This window comes from Loxodonta africana, chromosome 3 (assembly GCF_030014295.1).
Source record: "Loxodonta africana isolate mLoxAfr1 chromosome 3, mLoxAfr1.hap2, whole genome shotgun sequence".
In the NCBI taxonomy this organism is placed as follows: domain Eukaryota; kingdom Metazoa; phylum Chordata; class Mammalia; order Proboscidea; family Elephantidae; genus Loxodonta; species Loxodonta africana.
In genome coordinates, this window is record NC_087344.1 from 161,129,719 (window position 1) to 161,151,618 (window position 21,900).

A 21,900-nucleotide genomic window follows, 5' to 3' on the forward strand; every position below is an offset into this window, starting at 1 on the left:
ACCAAAACTTAAAAAGGGCTTCATAGTGGAGCAAAATAAAGTGAATAACAAAAATAGCTGCTATAACAAAACAGGTCCTTTCAATTACTTGCCCGAAGAAGTAAAATACTATTAGAGAGTAAAACTTAGTTGACAAAACAGAGCAGTTTCAAATGTAAAGCAAAATTCAGTAAAGGGGAATTATTTGAAGGGTTGCATAGGATTAAATGAATAGGATAAAGATATTTTAAAGGCCATAAGTATTAAACATATGCAATAGTTTCAAGAGTTGACATAAAAGATTATCAAAACTATCAATATATATTATCATAAATATGCAGAGTATGCAGGAGAAAGAAGAGACCAAAAATTAATGAATGAAGTCTAAAAAGTCTAAATTTTGTTGCAACTTGCATGGATCTTGTTTCACACCCTTGGGTTCAGCTGTTTATTTCCAGTGCCATTTTCTACTTCTGGCCATTGGGGCAGTTGAATTTCAGTTTGAGTCTCAGTACTCCAGTGGGCTGGGTGGTTTAAACAGAAGATTTGGTTTTCTTTTGTTTTGACAAATGGATACAAGATTTAATTAACTCTAACTTGTCTGAACAAGGGTTAGTAAGAAGGGTTTGGGTATGGCCCTCTTCAGCAAGATTCTAATAAATTCTTTAGGTGATGTTCTTTCCAATATGTGTATTCTCCTGGACGATGTTAGATAGACTCTGGGAGTCTAATTTCCGTTCGCCAAAGGCTTATCTAATCTGTGAGATATTCTGTAGCTAGCACAGAGTTACTAGTTATTGAAATAGCTGGTTCTTATATAAAAAGAGGAAAAGAGAAATTAAAAAATGGTTTCTTATATCTAGAAAATAGAGCATTGAACAATATCCTCATATAAATCTCATAGTAATTCTTTCTTCATTTAGCCTTAGGTAGTTAATTTTAGTTCCATGTAATCCTGGATCAGTAGTAGCTTGAAACTTCATCAATATTTCATGAAAATTTTAGAAATCTTGATTTAGCCCAATTATATCCATAGTTGAATTATTATAATCCTTTCATTAAGTCTGATGTAGTTTTTTATTGCTGTTGTTGTTGAACTATTTTAGTCAATGTTTTCAGTGAATCAGTAAAGGAGAACTTCTCAGCAGGTGACAAACTAAAAGATGGTCATGGTTAATTTCAAGGCCCAATTTTCTCCTTTGAATTTTTTGTTGACACTATGTGTTTTCACTAATGAAGGCATGCTGATTAAAGGATCAATTCTTAATTCTTGTTATAAATGATGGATTTTGATACTCATTACCTGGGATTACATATGTCCCAGTGGCCTCTGGATGACATAAATCCTGCCAATATGAGTCAATGAAAAAAATCTTTTTTTTTTTTTAATTTTATTTGTTAAAAAATTTCAAACATGAGGTAAAACATGAAGGTACCTGGCAATGACTACACACACATTTTAAAGTAGTCTCCTTCTTCTTAGCCTTTTTATTATTTTTTTGTGACACTTCAAAACATGGCACAATGCATTTTTACTTACTACAAAAGCAGTTCTTACAACTCAAATAAATAAAGCCAAGGGATTTTTTATCTCAGGAAAATTACCACTACAGTACTGTAAAAGCAGTGCTTAGAGGCAAAATAAATGAAAATAAAGGAATTTGAATCTCAGGAAAATTACCACTACTATGTATTCTTCATTATAACAAAAGCAGTAATAACAGCTAAGAATCAGAAATAGTTGCCCTGGAATACTACAGAACTGCTCACAGTGGTGCATTCCATCTGCTACATACGAATGCAATGATTGGGCCCTAAGATTGAATGCAGGGTAAGAATAACTTATAAAAGTTCCAGTCTCTTCAAAAGCACCACTGCAATGCATTATTCCTTATTGGAAAGGAATTATTTACTGTGCAGAAGCAAAAAAAAGAAGGGAGTCAAAAACATCTGGAAACAATGAATGGCATGAAAGAAAAAATGGCCACTATGACTGAATGAAGACTGGCAGTAGCTTCTTCTGATGATAGGTACATTCTCACAAGAATATGCTAACTGGGAAACATAGTGAAGAGGGTTATCTCAGAAATTTTAAAGGCAAACCTGTTCAAAATTTAGAAAACTCACACACCTGAGAGGTATTACCTAAGACAATGATCAGTCTACATAAAAATGAGGCTCCCACTCAGTATTTTTGAGATTCACACATTTCAAAATGCTCCCACCTTGAGACTTAATGCATTAAAATCAGACTACCTCCTTTCCAAAGAACTCCAGAGGCATAAAAAGTGGGTGGGATACCAAATGTCCCACGGAGCTTCAAAGGGTTAAGTTAATAATTTTTAAAAGTGAAGGACTTGATTTAAATTACAAAAGTAATGCAAAGCTAAATAAAATCAATTTAAAACCTTTAGATAAAATTATCTCTATTTATGATGATTAACCTTATTTTCAATAAGCCTCAGAAAGCCAGAAGGCCATTCCATTATTCTATCAAGACAGTTGCTTCAGGATAATGGGGAATATGGTAAGACCAGTGAATTCCATGAGCATAGGTCCCTTGCCACAATTCATTTGCTGTGATGTGAGCCCCTTGATCCAAGGCAATGATGTATGGGACAACATGATAGTGGATAAGGCATTCTGTAAGTTCATGGATGGTAGTTTTGGCAGAAGCATTGCATGCGGGGGAGGCAAATCCATATCCAGAGTGAGTATCTATTCCAGTAAGAAAAAATGCTGAGAATCATGGCCCAGCCAAGTTGACACACAACCTTAAATGTTCACAGTTAGTGAACAAAGAATAAACAGACAAAAGTCCATTAATAAACCTTGGATAACTTCAAATGCAAAAGACAGCAGAAGTTCTATCAAAGAAGTCTCACCTGGAGTGACCTCTAAGAGCCTGGCGAAATGGATCAAACACAATGGGTTTGTGCTGGGTCCAATGCTCCACCTGTGGTTTCTCAGGGTTATAGCAGTTAAGTCACATTTGGATCCCACCACTGCCACGAAAAATATTGTAGCGTGAAAAAACTCATAGTCTAAATTGAATTAAAATAAAGAGGTTTACTAAAGATTAGAAAATCCTGGTGGCATAGTGGTTAAGAGCAATAGCTGCTAGCCAAAAGGTCAGCAGTTTGAATACACCAGGCACTCCTTGGAAACCCTATGGGGCAGTTCTGCTCTGTTATGAGTCAGAATTGACTCAATGGCAACAGGCTTTTTGTTTGTTTTTTATTAAAGATTCAAGACAGTTCAAACTGGGGATCTATGTAGACTATGAAAATGGAACCATGAAGTCTGAAGCACAGTAATTACAAAAACATTTTTATAGGGCTGAAACAAATAACGAGGGGCTTCAATATTCTGACTGGTTATTCTTGATACATCATTGTCAAAGGCAGGGTAACAAAAGAGGGATCTTTACAATGATTGGTTTAAAGAGTTTTTGTTGACTAGTTACCACTTGGTGAAATGTGCTTTGTTGACTAGTTACTGCTTAGTAACTACAGGAGGGGGTTTTTACAGGACATCTGTCAGACATTCATTTCTGGGAATGTAGAGGGTACATAAAACTCCTTGAGAACAACCTGACGACATTCATTTTTAGCTTGTGTTATGGATTGAATTGTGTCCCCCAAAATATCTGTCAACTTGGCTAGGCCATGATTCCCAGTATTGCATGATTGTCCACCATTTTGTCATCTGATGGGATTCTCCCATGTGTTGTAAATTCTGCCTCTATGATTTTTTATGATGTTAATGAGGCAGGATTAGAGGAAGTTATGTTAATGAGGCAGGACTCAATCTATAACATTACATTGTATCTTGAGTCAATGTCTTTTGAGATATAAAAGAGGGAAGTGAGTAGGGGAACCTCCTACCACTAAGAAATTAGTGCCAGGAGCAGAGCGCATCCTTTGGACCCAGGGTCCTGTACTGAGAAGCTCCTAGACCAGGGGAAGATTGGTGACAAGGACCTTCCCCCAGAGCCAAAAGAGAAAAAGAGCCTTCCCCTGGAGCTAGCACCCTGACTTTGGACTTCTAGCCTCCCAGATGGTGACAGAATAAATCTGTTTGTTAAAGCCAACCACTTTTGGTATTTCTGTTATAGCAGCACTAGATAACTAAGACAGCTTAGTCACAAAGAAAAATTTCCTTGGATACCAGGTAACAGGCAGAATTGCTCTAATTATTAACTAGCTCAGTTTTCTGGTTCCACCGGTTTTCTACAGAAAATAGATTCCAGGTATAAACCCTATCTTACCTTCTTTACTCTGGTCAAGCACCTCAGATAGTTTTAGGGTCTCCATATTAGGATGATCATGTTTTGTTTTTTCATTCTATTAATGTGGTATATTACATTGATTGGTTTGTTTTATATTGAACCACCCTTGCTTTCCTGGGATACTAGATTTGTTTTGTGATTATTTAATTGATGCTAGACTGAAAGTTCTCTGAGGACAGGATCATATCCATTTTTATTTACTACTGTATCTCCAGCGATGATATATATAAAATTCTGAGTAAGTATTTGTGGGAAGAGTAAATAAAGTGGGTGGTAAAGTTCTCAAGAGAGTGAGGGATCATTGTTTATCCAGTACTGTCAAGTGAGAAAGCCACTGAATCTGTGAAAAGTGTTCCTTTCACCAGAGGGATGTGCTCTAATTGTTTGGCAGGGGATAGTTCACTGAACTTTTCTGTGGCCAGAATAAATCATATTCCCCTGTTGGAAGAATCATCCATTTGCCCTGATTTCAACTTTTTAGTTACTGATTCAGCCTCTTTGATTACTTGATATACTATGAATATCTTCGGGTAACTAGAAAGGTAAGTTGGAGGAGGTTTTTTGTTTTGTTTTGTTTTCAGTGATTATGAAGGCTTGCTCACTTCTGGCCCTCTGTTGCAAGCAACATAGTTTCTGGGAGACAAAAATCTCTCTTAGACTTCTGTATTATCTCTGTACTAATAAAAATTCCAATCTAATTTAGCAGGGGCCTAGTGAAAACATTAAACTGATGCTCTGCTAGAAATTATAACAAATAATTTTATTGAAGGAAAAAAACAAATAAGATCATTTCATGAAATGGAGAATCACATGGGCACTCAAACAAGAGGCAGCATGTGTTCTGGCTTGCAGAGACCAATGAGGTATTTATCAGGCAGAGGAAACAAACGCAAAATGGTTTCACATCAAGGGGATACAGGAGAAGGAAGAAAAAATTTACAAGGGGTTTTCAAACTGCAAACTTTCCTAACATCAATTTCTAGCCTAACATCAATCTCTTATTTCCAGAAACAAATTGACTAAAGCAATATTTCTAAAGCAAGCCTTGTAAACATTCCTGATATGGGGGTTTAGTGATTGACTGTAAGCCGGCTCAACCCTAACTGGAGCCCTTGAAATACAGAAGTGGACGATTTAGTTAAGAAGATTAAATGAGCTCTAACTTGAAACCTTTTGGAATGTAAACATTGCTCATCTAGCTAGGAGGGAGTGAGTTAGGGCCTGTGCATTCACTGGATGTAATGCCTGAAAGCAGTTAGGATAGTAAGATTATTTACATGAACTAAGGCCTGGATCTCTAAGCTCTTTGTGCCAAAAGCAATGAAAACTTTCACAGGAAGTCAACTTGTCTTTTGTAGAAAGCAGAGACAGGCTTCAAACCTAGTTGCAGCTTAATTCAAAATACAATTTCAATTTAGGTCTGGGATTAACTATTTCAATCGTGCCAAGCATCCCCGTTTTTAAGGTTTGTTTATTCAGGAGACAAGAGAAAAAATGCTTGCACTGTGAGTGACGGAAAACTGGAATATGGGGACTTCCTGGATTATCGCTGGGAAAAGAAAAATCCTTTATATGACATTCCAAGTAGATGCCCTCAGAACGGTTCACCTCACGGTTTTTCCTGGTCTCGGTTGCTTACAGCACATTCAGGCGAAGACCAGAGACTCCGAAGTCGCCCGTAACCCCGCCCCTTGCGTCCCAGCAGAGTCTGTAAACACCCAGATTGCTTCCCGCAGTGAGGGAAACTAGAGGAATTTCGCCACCATCTTGGTTGTGGTTAAGCGCAGCGCATTGGCAGGCGTCACTCAGCCCTTTTGCGCAAGCGTATTAGGAGAACGGTAACCCTCCCCTTTCCTGTGCACGCGCTTGGAGCCCGCAACTCTCGCGAGAGAAGCGAGATTTATTCCTACGTACCGGGCCGTGCTGCTTATGGCGGCGCTGGAGAGGGGGCGCTGAGCTGTTGGGGTGAGTACGACCTCGGCATCCAGTTGAGGGTAGCAAGAAGCTAGGCTAAGAGCGGAAGATAAGACTAAGACTAACAGGAGAGACTTCTGAGTCAGAGTGGGGATTCCTAGAGCTCCGGGTAAGGAAGATCACACCCAGGGTCCCTGCCCCGGGCTTTTGTACACTTCTCCCGTTCAACTCTCTGAGCCTCACGTTAGATCGCAGAGCTGAAGCGAGAAGTTGAGGCCAGGCGGGTGCGCGTGGTGGTGGTGGTATTGGTGGTGGTGGTGACTAAAGTGGGGGGAGGGTGCGAAAATGGAGGCTCCGACCGCAGCCAAGATGGAGGCAGAGGGTGCGGGGCTCGGGCGCTGAGGCTGCTGGGAGCTGTAGTCTGGCCGGTTCCCCTCTGCGGCTTGGCGGGGAAACGGGAACTACATATCCCGGCGGGCGGGGCGAGGGGGGTGGTGGCGCGATCCTTTGTGTGAAGCTGGAAGCGCCGGAGGTAGAAGAGAGGGGCCTACCCTGACTCTGGACACTGTAGCTTCCCGGCCGTCACCTGCCTGGGCAACTGATTACGAGTGCCAGAGCGCAGTGCGGCAGTGGCGCCTCCTTTGTGTAGGGAGAGAGACCCCCCATTTCCATTTAGAGACACGTCCTTTCCCCTGCCATGTCTGGCACGGTAGCGCGGTAGAATTGGCATCCGTATTGTACTCAGTTAGAGCTATCCCAGCTATCCACTCATCGCCTCCCCCTCGGCATCTTGAGAAAGGAAACCAGCCTCTAATCACGTAGGCACAAGGTACCTCTCCTCTCTCCTGGGAAAAGGGCGAGCGCTGTGAGAGCTCTGTGGTGTCCTCCCTACTACCTCCTCTGGCTCTTACGGTGCAAGCGCCTGTCCCACATAGTGCAGTGAACAGCCTGGTTTCGTCATTCTACGTGGAGTTAGTTTTTCAGAGCCCTGGTCGGAGACACGTTCGAGGTTTTCACCATTAGAGTACGAAATCTTAGTGCCACGGTTCTTAAGAGCCACATGGTTTTCCTTTAGAAACGCCCCTGTCTCCTTTCTTGCTTGACTCACAGGTGAGGCAGGGAACGCTCCCCAAAACAAGCCTTAGTCTGCAGACACAAAAATCTGAACGTTGTTGGGCGAGGTAATTTCCTTGTTTAGCACCTAAAATGAATAGAAGAATGTGGTGCTCTTTAAATAGGGCGGAGAAGGGAGGGAGGGAGGAAGCAAGCTCAGAGGCACAGTGGTAGTTAAGTATTCGTTTGAGAGACTTGGATTTTTATCGGACCAGTATGAACTGGCAGTCCTCAGCCAGAGCTACCATCTTTTTAAAATGTAGGTTCCATTAATACAAGTTACACTATATCGAAATGCTGAGTAATTTTCACTTCGCGTTTCTAGAATTTTCAATACTACATCGAGGGGCCTTGGTGTTCTTTTGGTACTAATCAGTAATGGGTATGTCTTTGATGTGGGTAAGAAGGGAGTTTTTATACTCGAAGAGGCATATACCTGAGTCATAAAGCCTTGTTTCTTTTTGTTTCCTTTTAGCCCTAGGCCCGAAATAAAAGAGATGGTAGTAGTTTGAGCGATGTTGCAGCTGCTCTGGATGTTTACCGTTGAGATGAGTATTTATAGCAGCTGAGTTGAAAAGTAAAGTATTTGAGGCACAGAAGATAGCTTTACTTTTTTTGTAAGTAAGTTCTGTCTTAGCAAGTGTGACCTTTAATGAGTGTTGAAAATTCCAGTAAGTACCTAGCAAATCAAAATTGAGAGTGTCAAAGCTGACATATGCAGTCTTTTCTGTCTGCTTTAGCCCACCCTGTATTCTCCATTCCCCCCATCTAGAGACACTTAGACTGTGCAGGATCATACTTTTGACAAGGTAGTTGAAACATGGAAATGCTGTTTGGACAGATATTTAAGGAGTTGGATTTTAGGACTGTATTACAAAATGACGTAAAAATCTTGATAAACCAACACAAAGAATTTGTTTGCCTTCTATGTCTTTAAAAAAAAAAAAAAAAAGGAGGAACCACTTTGAGATCTTTAACCCAAACTATTGTGAGAGCTGTTAAAACTTTTAGGATTTTCCATAATAGAGAATTACAGCTAGAAGTGGTGAAACTGCTGTGGTGAGGTGTAGTATTCAACATGTTTACTTAAATCCCATTATTTCTTGCTGTTAAATCCCTTCTGCCCAAATAGGATGAAAAACAATTCCTTTGTCTTAATTTTAGAGTGTTTTCCACTTTCATGTGTGAGTGCCTACTTAACAAAACAATGCAAAATTTATTTTCATTTCATACTATTGCCAAGCTTGAAGAATTCTTGCAAGTTTTCATTGTGCCGCATGTTTCATTAGGAGTTTTAAACTGAATATAATCTAGGCAGTTGTTCAGAACTATTATGTAGTAATTCTTTTTGGACCATTTTTATATTTAATATGTCCTTTTATGCTGAGGTAAATCATTAGCGTGGAGTTGAAAAATGAATTGATCAGCAGTTTCTTCACATTGCACATGTAGGCTATGCATCCATTGGTTTGCATCCACAGCTGGTACATAGTTGGTTGTTTGCACTTCTGGTTTCCCACTTAATAACTATAAACTCCTTTATGGTTAAGTCTGTGCTGGATACTCCCTCCTTTTATCAGTGAAAATCTTTATGCAAGGGTCTTTAAACTTTTATTATTGCTTTATTGATCACTCCATTCCCTTTATAGTTCCCTCTTCAGTCTACAAGGAGCCATGGCAGTGCAGTGGCTAAGTACTCAGCTGCTAAGCAAAAGGTTAATGGTTCGAACCCACCAGCCGCTCCATGAGAGAAAGATGTGGCTGTCAGCTTTGGAAAACCTTTGGGGGCAGTTCACCTGTGACCTGTAGGATTATTATGAGTTGAAATCTGGCTCAAACACAACGGGTTTTTTGTTTGGTTTTCTTTGGTCTACACCTGGTCCTGCATGGTACCTCCTTGTGACCTGTCCTGTGGCTGTTAAGCATTTGAAATGTGACTAGGCTAAATTGAAGTGTGCTGTAATTAGAAACTAAATACAGGGTTTTGAAGAATGTAAAAATCCTAATTTTTTTATACTGATTGTATGTGGAAATGATGAGAAATATTTGATTAAGTCAAACATTTTTAAATTTCACTTTTTTTTTTAACTTTAATATGGTTACTAGAATATTTGAAATTATGTATTTGTATTGAATGGTACCAGTCTATACAGTTCTTTTTTTAATGTCTGGAATATTTCTTCAGCTTCCAACACTAACATATGTGCTAATTCAAAGTATGTAAAAAGTGATAAATGGATATATAGTTTTAAATACCTTATTACCGAAATATCTTGTTCAGATAGTAACTTAGTAAAATTGTTCTTACTAAACATATACAGAAAGGTAATTGCATTAATTTGATTTTCTTTTATTCAGCTCAGCAAGTAGATGACTCAGATTGTCTTAAGTTGGTTAATTATCTAAATTTTATCGTTTACCTTAGATTCTAAAGTAAAAGTGAATTAAGATCTGTTTAGCACTTCACTTATACAGGTTATAACAAAATGTGATAGACTTGAACTTGTCTTGAGTTAATACATCAAGAAGTATGAACTGGGAAGTTAAAGCAAGAATGTTATTCCTAGTCAAGTCTCCTTCCCTTCCCCGCTGAAATTTGCTACAGGACAACAACAGAGTCAGCCAGTAGAGAACCTTTTCAATCCAGTGTTGCTTTTTTGGGTTTTTGCTTTTCTTAAAGGAAGTGGATGGGGGGGGATTCTTGTAGACTGGTTTAGCCTTTCATTAACGTTCTCCCAAAATGTGTGCTATACATACTTGAAGAATAATTTGTCAGAAAGTTTAAAGTGAGTAACGTGATACATTTTAGATGAATTTCTGAGCACGTAAGTGTAGTAATTCAGTATGTGATAATTCAACAAATACTTAGTGCCTCCTGCTAGGCCTTTATGGTAAAGTAGTGAACTAGGGGAGACAGTAAATAAAAAAACAGGTGGTGATAATTTTAAGACAAGGGAAGTAGAGAATAAGGATTTTGATTATCACTGCAAGTAAAGGAATTAGCTTTGACTTCTAAAACAGAATAATTGTTGATATTTGACAAGTAGTGATACTGTTTCCGAATTGACCAAAGGAAAAATGAGTTGATTAGCTAGCAGCCAGACTCTTAGATCCCCATTTAAATTGTTGCTTAGTTTCTTGATTAGTGCTCTGTATATTTCATGTGATTTAAGAAACGTTTGGCTTTGGGGAGGGGGTGGTAAGGGAATGTACTTATTCAGAGGTTTAAGGCAAGAGAAGTTGTCAGTATTACTGATGAATGTTAATGATCCTGCCTTAAGTGGACAGCCAATTTTATTAAAATGCCCAACTGGTGCCTTGAAAGCCTTTAGTGTTGTTTGATTGAAAACCATGTAGTTTATCTTAGAAATCTTATAGCTGTGAAGATACTAGTGAAGCAAATTTAGCCACCCTCAATTATTCATGATTATTGGTGGGTTGTTTGAGCTTTAGTAGATCCTGATAGGCCTGGTGGTGCAGTGGCAAAGTATTCCTCTGCTAGTCAAAAGGTTGGCAGTTCGAATCCACCAGCTGCTCCTTGGAAACCTTATGAGGCAGTTCTGCTCAGTCCTTTGGGGTCACTGTGAGTTGGAATCAACTTGAAGGCAATGGGTTTTTGGGTTTTAATAGGTCTGGTTAATGCCTAAGATGCCAGCAATATTCCAGCTTTTAGAGATTTTTCTTCAGAGACTAGAAGTCTCTTGTTTTTGTGTTATTAAATGACAAGCTTGACAGTTCTTAACATAAGAACTGGTTAATCCAGTTCAAGTTTTTCAAAATGAGTTGTTCTTAGTTTTTTTTCCCACCATACACATAGCCTTGTCCTTGGCATTTTCGTAAATTTCTCACCAATTTTATCAGGTAACAATCCTGAGTTCTTTAAGTCCATAAATAGATCTAAGTCGTTATGTTAAAATCAGTATACCAAGTCTGTATTTTGGAAAGAAGAGATTATTATTTCTTGATTGGATAATTAAGGCTTTGTACAGTTAGCCAAGACAAATTCTTTGAAAAGTTGTCTAAACTTGAATTGTAATGTCCTTTTGGCTGTTATGGATAACCTTTTTTGCCTGTATTAGTTTCTGCTGTGGTTAAGTTTAGCAGCATCGGATTAGGTACTAAAGAGGGATGTGTTAAAGATAAACTTGAAAAAATTTGATTAATCGTGGAATGAGGTACAGAGACATGAAGTAAACAAAGTGCAGAAGTGATTTGTTACTAAAATAAATGCAGGCAGTGAGTGCTACAGGAATTAAGAGAAGGTAATGAGTTTGTGCTGTCAAAAAAGCCTTTTTGTCACCTTGAAAATGACAAAATTACGTTTTTCATGGGAAGAATTTTGTAGTTTCCCAAGAGTTGTGTTCGAAGATTAGGAGAAGGAATTTACTTATTTGAGAAAATTGAAAGGAAATAAAAGGTAAAGATGGAAAGGTAGACTAGGGGCATTTAGAATGATGCTTAATAACATTGACTGCAAATCAGAAATGCTTATGAGAATGCTTTGGAAAAACAAAAAAAACAGTGCCTGAAATCTAAACTAATGGAAACCAGAAACCAGTTGCTGTTGAGTCAATTTCAATTCACGGCAGCCATGTGTTTCAGAGTTGCATTTCACTCCATAGGTTTTCATTGGCTGTAATCTTTCCGAAGTAGATCACCAGGACATTCTTCTAAGGTGCCTCTGGGTGGACTTGAACCGCCAGCCTTTAGATTAGTAGCTGCGTATTTAACCATTTGTGTCACCCATGGACTCCTGGGACTTAACGTGTTGCTGATAGGTGCCATCAAGTTGGTTCCTACTCAGCAACTCTGCACACAACAGAACGAAACATTGCCCTGCATCATCCTCAACAATCGTTGATATGTTTTAGCCCATTGTTGCAGCCGCTGGTCAGTCCCTCTCGTTGAGAGTCTTCCTGTTTTTTGCTGACCCTCTACCAGAATGCTAGCCATAAGGTTTTCACCGGCCAATTTTTTTCCAAAAGTAGATCTTAACAGCCTTCTTCCCAGTCTGTCTTAGTCTGGAAGCTCCAATGAAATCTGTCTACCATGGGTGACCCTGCTGGTATTTGAAATACCAGTGGCATAGCTTCCAGCATCATAGCAACACACAAGCCACCACAGTATGACAAACTGACAGACTAGTGGTGGGGGACTTAACTTAGTGTAGTTAAACTAGAATCTCTGGGGGCAGGACCCAGGCTTTGATTTGTTTGTTTGTTTCCCTGGTCGTTGCATGTGCAGTCAGGATTGAGAACCTCTAGAGTGCTGGAAAAATGACTGGAGATTTTTGGGCAAGAGAGATGAGATGAAATTGGAGTTTTAGATCAGTGTGATAGTGTTAATGTAACAAATTGGAAGGGTTTGACATTGAAGTTCACAGATGTGTTAGATACCTAGACTAAAATATGGTGGCATTTAGGACAACAGATGAGTAAAAAAGATAGCTTGTAGGAAACAGTGATGAGACTTGCAACACTGGGTGTATAGATGCGGGGTGGGGGGGTCGAAGATAACTAAGGAAGTGGTCCTTAAGCTAGTTAAGTCACTCTGTGGGAAAGGACTGGACACAAATATGTTTTTAAAGCTTCCCAAGTGATTATAATGTGCAGCGAGGTTTGAGAATCATTGTCCTAAGAAGTATCTAGTCTGGGTAATAGAAAAATGATTTAAGTAAAGTTGAAAGATCGGGCTAGTATGATATCTGATTTTTGAAGTAAAAACACAGAATCACAGAATGTTAAATATAGAAAATGGCCATAGATCAGCTATTAATTGAATTCTCATTTTGCATGAGGAAACTGAAGCTTATGGGGCTAAATAACTTGTTTGTGGTATTTTGCCAGTAAGTATCAGTGATTGGAATTGTGCTTTCCCAGTCTTAACTATTTCCCCAGCTCTGATATTTTTCAAGTGAATATATAGTGAAATCTGTGGGAGCCAGATGAGATCAGGAACTCAAGGGGACTGCCTTGTACATGGTATGTGCCAGTTGACAAGGTGCAGTTTTACCACTTTTCTACCACTTGTTTTAGTGGAAAATAAATTTCACATTTCCGCCTTACACGGGTTCCAGCTTTCGCAAGATTTACTGTACCATCCATCATCTGAGCATGTCTAAAACCAAATCCATCTTTTTTTCACATATAAGTCATTTTAGTTAACAGCACTATCGGATCACAGCAGGAGATAATCATTTATTTTATGGCTAATATAAAGCAGAATTCCATGATTTTATTTATAAGTATTTCTCTTCCCATGTTTTTTCATTCTGTTTTTGTTTCTTATAGACATTTCTGGTTACTGTAACAGTTCAAGTAGTATTTCTGTTTTCTTCACTAAGTCATCACCAGCAAGATTTCAGGACTTAACATTTCACGAGGAACTGTGACTGTACTGCACCTGTCATGCCGCATATCCTATTTCACTTTAACTCAGCTCTCTGTTCTAGCTAGGCTAGTCTATTGATATCCTCTGGAACAACAAGTTATACTTGTTGCCATAGTCGTTTGTGCAGTAAACCTCACTTGATGCCAGAGTAGAAAATCATGTAATACATGGTCCCTTGCTCTCAATGAGCTTTAGTGGCATACCTGATTTGGCTTATGTGATATTTCATGCCTAGAATGCTCAATTTTTTCCATTCTCTTCAAATTTTGCCTGTTTTTCAGCTTCGGCTCAAATCCCACCTATTACTTAAGAGCCTTCTCTGACTGTACTCTGTTGCTTCCATGTGCATACAGTGATAAATAAGCAATAAGCATTTCTAGTATCATATGTGGCATAGTAGGTACCCAGATATTAGTTGAACAAGTTAATTGTTGGTATTTTGTCCTCTAGTCTGGTTTTTCTCCAGTGATAATTTCTCAGCAAGATTGTAAATGTCCTGATAAGAGAAAAAACAAACCCGTTGCCATTGAGTCAATTCTGACTCATAGCGACCCTATAGAACAGAGTAGAACTGTCCCACAGAGTTTCCAAGGAGCTCCTGGTGGATTTGAACCGCCAACCTTTACACCACCAGGGTTTCCAAATGCTCTGATAGCAGGAGCTTTTTATATTTTTCACAGTACCTCACACAGTGTTAGGTGCTCATACTAAGTTGAATATTAAGCTAAAACCTATGTAACGAAGAGCTTAATTTGGTGAGGGGGTCAGTAAGAACTGTGAAATAGTTTCAGGTCCTGTCTGTATAATACCAAAGGACGTATTCATTACCACCGGAGATACAGTACAAATAACATCAAACGAGTGTGCTTCCGGGTTCCCTGCATTCCTTGCTTGAGCAGCGAGTCTGAGTTAGTGGCGTGGGCTCGCCCCTCCTCCTGCCCTCTGCCCCTGATTCTTTTACAGAAGATGTACTTACAGTGTGTGTTGTTGTTTTTTTTTTTTATCTCTAGTATGAAGTGTAACAGAACAGATTTTACCACCTGAAACTGCTGCTTCAAGTTCAGATCAGGCAAGAAACAAACCTCGTAACAACCAATAAGACCAAAGAAGAGTACACTTAAGTTGAAGACACAACACTTGATCTGAAACAAGAAGTTTGTGCCTACTCAACAGCTTTGAAAGAGCACTTCCCAACGCTGCTAGTAGTCTTTGTTTTCTTCAGTGCTGTACTGTGAGATTGCCCGGTGCAGCAGCAGTTGTATTCTTTATTAGCTTGATAGATCATTTTTCTCTCGCTCTTTTTTTAATACTAGCAACTTTCATCCTTTGAAACGTGTGCTGAAAAAGAAGAATCAGCAAATACTACTGAAAGTGCAATATTTGATTATCGCTGCGAGGTAGGTTTGTAGTTGCCTATTGTGCATGATCGGTTCTGTAATTGGGAATTTCCTAATTATTTGGTCAAATAGAAAGTCTTCCTAATCTGTTTTATTCTAAAGGTAGTATGAAAACAATTTTTATTTCAGACCAGGTTATTTCATTTTATTTATTTTTGTCTTTCCTTGGAACACTATGGCCAAAACTATGGGATTTTCACATAGATTATTTTTAGTATTAGTATATACTGATTTCTTCTGATGTATTAGTCTCTTAGAAAGAGAAGCTCCATCTGTACTACTTAGAAGTTAGGGTTGCATACAGGAATGCCCTTTCCGGTCTTTGTACTGGGGTCTTTGTAACCAAGGCAATGTTTGGTACTAATACTTGTTTCTCTCTCCCTACAGCCAGTCCCATTTGCTTTTCTTCCCTTTTCCAAACGTTAGCTTTTTGAGGGAGGGACTTTGCTTTACTCCCAGTACCTATGTGCCTGCCATTAGCTGGTATACTTATTTGTGAATGAATGACTGACATGCTTACTATAGTGTTAGGCATTGCTAGTGCTGAAATATAATAATGAATAAAATGTTAATGGACTTAGGATTTAGAACAATTTATTACAAAATATCACAGATTAATAATAGGATAAACAGTGGTATGCATACAGTGCTCAGAAAATATAACTGAAGGAGCACAACTTCTTGGAAGGAGGGAAAAGGAAGCTTACAGAGAAGCAATATTTGAAGCTGAATAGCAGTTAATTAAGAGGTTACAACAGCCTTCTGGAAGAGAGAGAGAGGTAACAATGCGTAGGTCCAAGGAGGTCTGAAACTACATGGTATATATTGAGAGCTTCATTATGAACAGAGTAGAGGATACACAGTTGTGTGGGGTGGGGAGAATAACTGGAAAAGGAGGCTTGCCAGAGTCAGATTCTGACAGGCCCAGTGTATTTAGCTTTATTCTGTAGGAAAGCTGTCAGATGTTTATAAGCAAGGGTTTAATGTTTTTGCTTTTGTTTCCCCAAAATGAGATAACTATTGCTTCAGACTTTAAAGTAATAGTATATTCAGAAATGTGTCTTTAAAAGATAAATGGTGTCATTTGTGGGGAATAGGGTGAGGTTGAGACCTGTTAGGAGGCAATGAATAGAGTGTAAGGAAGATAAAAATTAGGATACAGAAGGAAGAATGGGGGATGGAGGGGATGACTTAAGTATTTAAGTGGTAGGGAGTGATAGGGTGATAGGACTTGGTAACCACTTGAAATGGACAATGAGCCTGGAGGGGATTGACTTGGTGTATTCAGGTGTCCAAGGTAGAAACCATTATTCATAGGAATAGAGACGTTTGGAACTTGCAGAAATTATATTTTAGAAATCTGTTTTGTTCATTCGGTAGTGATGTGAGGTATAAGAAGATATGTTAGAATGGAATGTTACACACTGGTTATCTTTGGAGGGGGGCTAGGACTGTGAAGGGCAATTTTCCTTTTTAATCTTTAGTTTCTAGATTTTCTGAATGAATACAAAAAAGGCTTGGAATTGAGGAAGCAGTCATCAGTTTACAGGTAATGAAGAGGAGCCAGTGAAGAGAATGTTAAAAGAAATAGAGGAATTCAGGAGAGTATAATCTGAGAAAAATAATTTCAAAGAGAAATTGGTGATAAACTTTTTTAAAAGTGCTTCAGAGGAATGAAAACGGATCACTCTTAAAGGGTTGTCTCTGTCGCCATTTTAAAAAGCACTCGGCCGTTTATCTTCAGCTTATTTAAAGGATGTGCTGTAGTGTTGATGCCCTTGTGGATCAGAATTACTCAATAAGAACTGAAAACTACCTGTAATACTAATTTATTTAAATTATCTGTGTTCCATAAACAGACACTTAAGTTACTTAATTTTAAGGTAATTGTTGTACCATTTATTTTTTTTATTTGTTTCTTCCTACCTCCCCTTCTGTTTTCTTTTTGTAATTGAAGACTGATACCAATTCTGTTGGATAGATGGGGGTGGTAATGCATATTGAAACTACCGTTTTGTGTTTATTGTTCAAAAGGTGAAAGACCAGAAGCTAAGACTTGTATATTTCAGTCTCATGCCTTGTTGAAATAGATGTAAACTACAACTGCTGTTTGTTTCACTTAATCTTCATATTCTGAATGTTAGTTCGCCATGAGAACTTAAAAGATAATATAAATAAAAAAAATCCATATTCACCCTAAATAAACAAACAAAAAATCTGTTGCGAGTCAATTCCTACTCATGGTGACCCCAAGTTCATGCTAGCTATCTAAAAATTAAGTTATACAGATGGTATAACTGAAGATGGTAGATCACATCTTCATAAACAGATTAACTTGCAGTTGGAGTGAGTATAAGCAGTGAAACCTGTTCTGATTGTACAGTTGTGAATTACTTTAATTAAAGCAGGGGCACTTGGTGATGCAATGGAACTCCGTATTTTAAAGGAGACTTTTGTAAAAATGGTAAAATCAGTACATATGTAAGAAAGAACAAATAAATACAAAAGAACTTTAAAAATGGCAAGGAAGAATAAAACTTATACAGAGTTTGTTTGGCATGTGAAAATAGAGATTGCTTTGGTGAGTGTTTTGACCAAGACAGTCTAAAGTTGACTTTAAAAAATTCCTTTGCTGTTGAGTCAATTCCGACTCATAACAACCCTATGGGAAAGACTATAAATGCTCCATAGGGTTTCCAAGGCTGTAATCTTTATGAAAGTAGAGTGCCATGTCTTTTCTCCTAAGGGGAGCGGCTTTTGGGTTCAAACTGCCGACCTTTTTTGGCTAGCAGCCAAGCACTTAACCACTGTACCACCAGGGCTTTTCAGAGTTGACAAAGAGGGGAGGCAAAGCTAGGAAATCCCTATTGTGCTTCCACTTTTTCTGCTGAAGATAATTTTCACACTGGCAAGCATAGCAGAAACACGAAGAGAAAACTAAAGCCCAGATGAGTGAGAAGATAACAGTGTAACTTGTTAGGGATGTGGTAATAGTTAACTAAATGGAGAGCTTTGTCTAGGAAAGGAGCCCTAGTGGTGCAGTGGTTGAGTGCGCTGCTGCTAACAGAAAGATCAGTGGTTTGAACCCACCCAGCGGTTCCACAGGAGAAAGACCTGGTGATTTGTTTCTGTAAAGATGACAGCCTAGGAGACCTTATGGGGCAATTCTGCTCTGTCAGATGGGGTTGCTAGGAGTTGGAATTGACTTGATGGCACCCAACAACAACATGGCCAGGAACTGTAAATGTCCCGATTTTTCAAAGTCAAGGCGGGAGTCAGGTGTGGGAACTATGGAGTTGGCTCTCTAACCGTAGCAAAAATCCAGGAGCTAGTGATTAAAAAACAAGACTTTTCTATAAGGACATTTGACAGAGTATATCATGATAGTGGAAACGCTGGTGGTGTGGTTAAATGCTACAGCTGCTAACCAAAAGGTCAGCAGTTCGAATCCACTAGGCGCTCCTTGGAAACCATGTAGGGCAGTTCTGCTCTGTCCTATAGGGTCACTATGAGTCAGAATTGACTCAGTGGCATTGGGTTTGGTTCTGTGGTTTATCATGATAGCATAACGGTCAATATGGAGAAATACAGGTTGGAGTTAAAACTGGAAAACCAAACCCATTGCCAGCAAGTGGATTCTGACTCATGGTGACTCCATGTGTTAGATAGAGTAGAACTGCTCTGTAGGGTTTTCTTGGCTGTAATCTTCATGGAAGATCGCCAGGCCTTTCCTTCCACAGTGCTGATGAATGGGTTTGAACCACCAACCTTTAGTAGTCAAGCTCAAACCATTTATGCCACCCAAGGACCTATAATAATGGAGTTAAGTAATTTTTAATCTGGTTAAATAATTATTGGAAGATACTAAGGCGCTGATTTTTAAAGAGGTTTCAAGGTGTATGTTGCCACATTTTATCTTTGCCCTGCCTTTTCAAACAAAGACTTAATGACAAGTAGTTATTGTGAACTCTTATATGCTAATACAGCACTATTCTAGGCTTTTTATATGAACCAACTTATTTAAACCAACAATCCTGTGAGGTAGGACATAGAGAATGCTTAAAAGGTAGACTATACAAAACCTAATAATTTTAAATTAGCTCTGTGAATTGGAACTCCAGATTAAACAACAGAATGAAATTTAAAAGCATTTGACCATAGTTTGGTATTTAGGAACAAAAGATCAGTTATGAAAGTACCAAAAGGAGAAAGCTTACTTTGACCAATGTGGTCAATTAAGAAAAGACCTGAGGATTTTTAGACTTATGTGAAATTACTGAAACTTTATAGTCTACAAAATCAAGAGACATAGTCATGTAGTACTGTATATTGATCAGGGTATAACATGAAGAGTAGTGAAATACACTTTAACGAATCATTATTTTGTTGTTCATTGCAGTGGGGTTGATTCCAGCTTGTGGCGACCCTATGTATGCAGAGTAGAACTGCTTCATGAGGTTTTCAAGGCTGTGACCTTTCAGAAGCAGATTAGGAGGCCTGTCTTCTGAGATGTTTCTGGGTGGATTTGAACTGCCAATATTTCAGCAGTAGTTGTGTCCTTAACTGTTTATGCTATCCAGGAACTCCATGTGCAAAAGACAGCAATCAGAACAGAAAGCTGTTGCATTCAGAAAGCCAAAAGGACCAGGGGAAGTTATGGGAGGATTATGGTTAGATTAGGAATACAGAGCAGTTTTCAAAATCTGTCTTTCCTACAGTGAAATAGGCTGCCTTTTTAAAGGTAGTTGTTAGAAGAAGTCAGGCAGCAACTAGATCTAAAAGAAAAAAAAAATCTCAAGGTCATAGAAGAAAATGCAAATCACAGAATTTTGATTTTTTTTCCAAGAGGATTTGGAAACCACTTAGGCCTTACTTTACATTTGAGGAGATAATCCCAGAGAAGTTAAAAGTACTTGCTCAAGGTCATACTTAATGAGAGAACCAGGACTAAAAGTAAGTCTTTTGACTTATAGTTCAGGAAACTTTGGTTCATTTTTTTTTTAATTATTAGAATGGTTTAAACTTGACCTGAAATTCTTTCCAGTTCAGCTTTTATTAAAAGGAATTAGTTTTGTTAATGACTTTTTTCCCATTTTAAAAGTACATATGTAGAAAAAGATGTAAAATCTAATAAGTTCTGTGAGATTAGGGAATTTTGTCTTTGTTCCCTACTGTATCAACTGGACCAACAAGCAGTATCATGATAAACAGAGAAAAGATTGAAGTTGTCAAGGATTTCATTTTATTTGGATCCATAATCAACACCCATGTAAGCAGCAGTCAAGAAATCAAACAGTACATTAAATCGTGCAAATCTGCTGCAAAAGATTTTTTATTTAAAGTGTTAAAAAGCAAAGATGTCACCTTGAAGACTAACGTGCGCCTGACCTAAGCTGTGGTGTTGTCCGTTGGCTCACGTGCATGCAAAAGCTGGACAATGGATAAGGAAGACCGAAGGAGAAGTGATGCCATTGAACTATGGTGTTGGTGAAGAACACTGAGTATACCATGGACTGTCCAAAGAATGAACAAATCTGTCTTGGAAGAAGTACAGCCAGAATGCTCCTTAGAAGCAAGGATGGCAAGACTTTGTCTCATATACCTTGGACACGTTATCAGGAGGATCAGTCTCTGGAGAAAAGACATCATGCTTGGTAAAGGAAAGGGTCAGCAGAAAAGATGAAGATCTTCAATGAGATGGATTGACACAATGACTGCAACCATGGGCTCAAGTATAACAACTATTGTGAGGGTGGTGCAGGACCAGGCAGTATTCTGTTCTCTTGTACGTAAGGTTGCTACGTGTTGAAACCAACTTCATGGCACCTAACAGCAGCTGCGAATCTGTAGAACCTGGATTAGTGTTGATGCATAGTAGGCGTGTGAGTACTGGTTTAGTGAATTAAACAGTGGTTAACAGTGTGAGCCACAGAGCCAGAACTGGATCCCCTACCCATATTTACCATTTTTAGCTCTGTGCCCTTAGGACACCTGAGTTTAATCTCTCACCTGTGAACATTAAATGAGACTTCTATGGTCTGTCTGTTTAAAACAGTTGAAATCATACTGTATAAACAATATTCTTATTTCATAACATAAACATTTTCAAGCATCCTTTCTAATAACTACATAATATAATTGTAAGTTCTTGAACCTGTGTTAAAATTGAGGTTGTTTCCAGAAATTTATTACTAAAATGTTACAGTGGACATAATGTGCATAAAGCCTTGTCCACATTTCAGATTTCCCCAGAATAGGTTTCCAGCAGTGGAATTAAGAAAAAGATCCCCACATTTTGATACATGTCGATATGCTGCGTCTCAGAAAGATTGTACCAGTTTAACCCGTTGCCACTGAGTCGAATCCGACTCGCAGTGACAGTATCGGTCAGAGTAGAACTGTCCCATAGAGTTTCCAAGGAGTGCCTGGTATATTCAAACTGCTGACCTTTTGGTTAGCAGCTGTAGCTCTTAACCACTACGCCACCAGGGTTTCCTGTACGAGTTTACTGTCATAAAAGTATAGGACCATTTTGTTCTTAGCCCACTTCCTCAATATTTTTTTAAGTCTTTTATCTTTCCTAATTTGATATATGAATAATAACCTGGTTTATCTGTATTTTTTATTTTTGCCAAAATTGAAGTTTTTCAAATATTTTGTGTTTAGGGAATGATTTTAAAGATTGATTTATGTTTTGCTCATTTGTCTTAGTGTCTTTCAGTAATTTAACAAATGAGTGCCTGCAACATGCCAGGTTCTGTTCTGTCTAGACAAAGTCCCTGCCCTTAAAGGGCATGTATTCCAGTGGTTTAATTC

At 38.6% G+C, this 21,900-nt stretch overlaps 1 protein-coding gene across 4 annotated transcripts in view; it reads left to right on the forward strand.

The window, feature by feature from the left end:
* The first annotated feature begins 6,106 nt into the window (after positions 1 to 6,106).
* Positions 6,107 to 21,900, forward strand: part of CSDE1 (cold shock domain containing E1) — a 41,721-nt gene continuing 25,927 nt past the window's right edge. For 3 of the 4 annotated variants that reach the window (XM_010589592.3, XM_010589593.3, XM_023547495.1), the window contains exons 1-2: positions 6,107 to 6,235; positions 14,698 to 15,084. The gene's annotated coding sequence lies outside the window, so the exon portion shown is untranslated. Of the gene's footprint in view, positions 6,236 to 6,331; positions 6,354 to 14,697; positions 15,085 to 21,900 lie in introns of those variants that run through there. The other variant, XM_064282386.1, reaches the window with a different exon arrangement.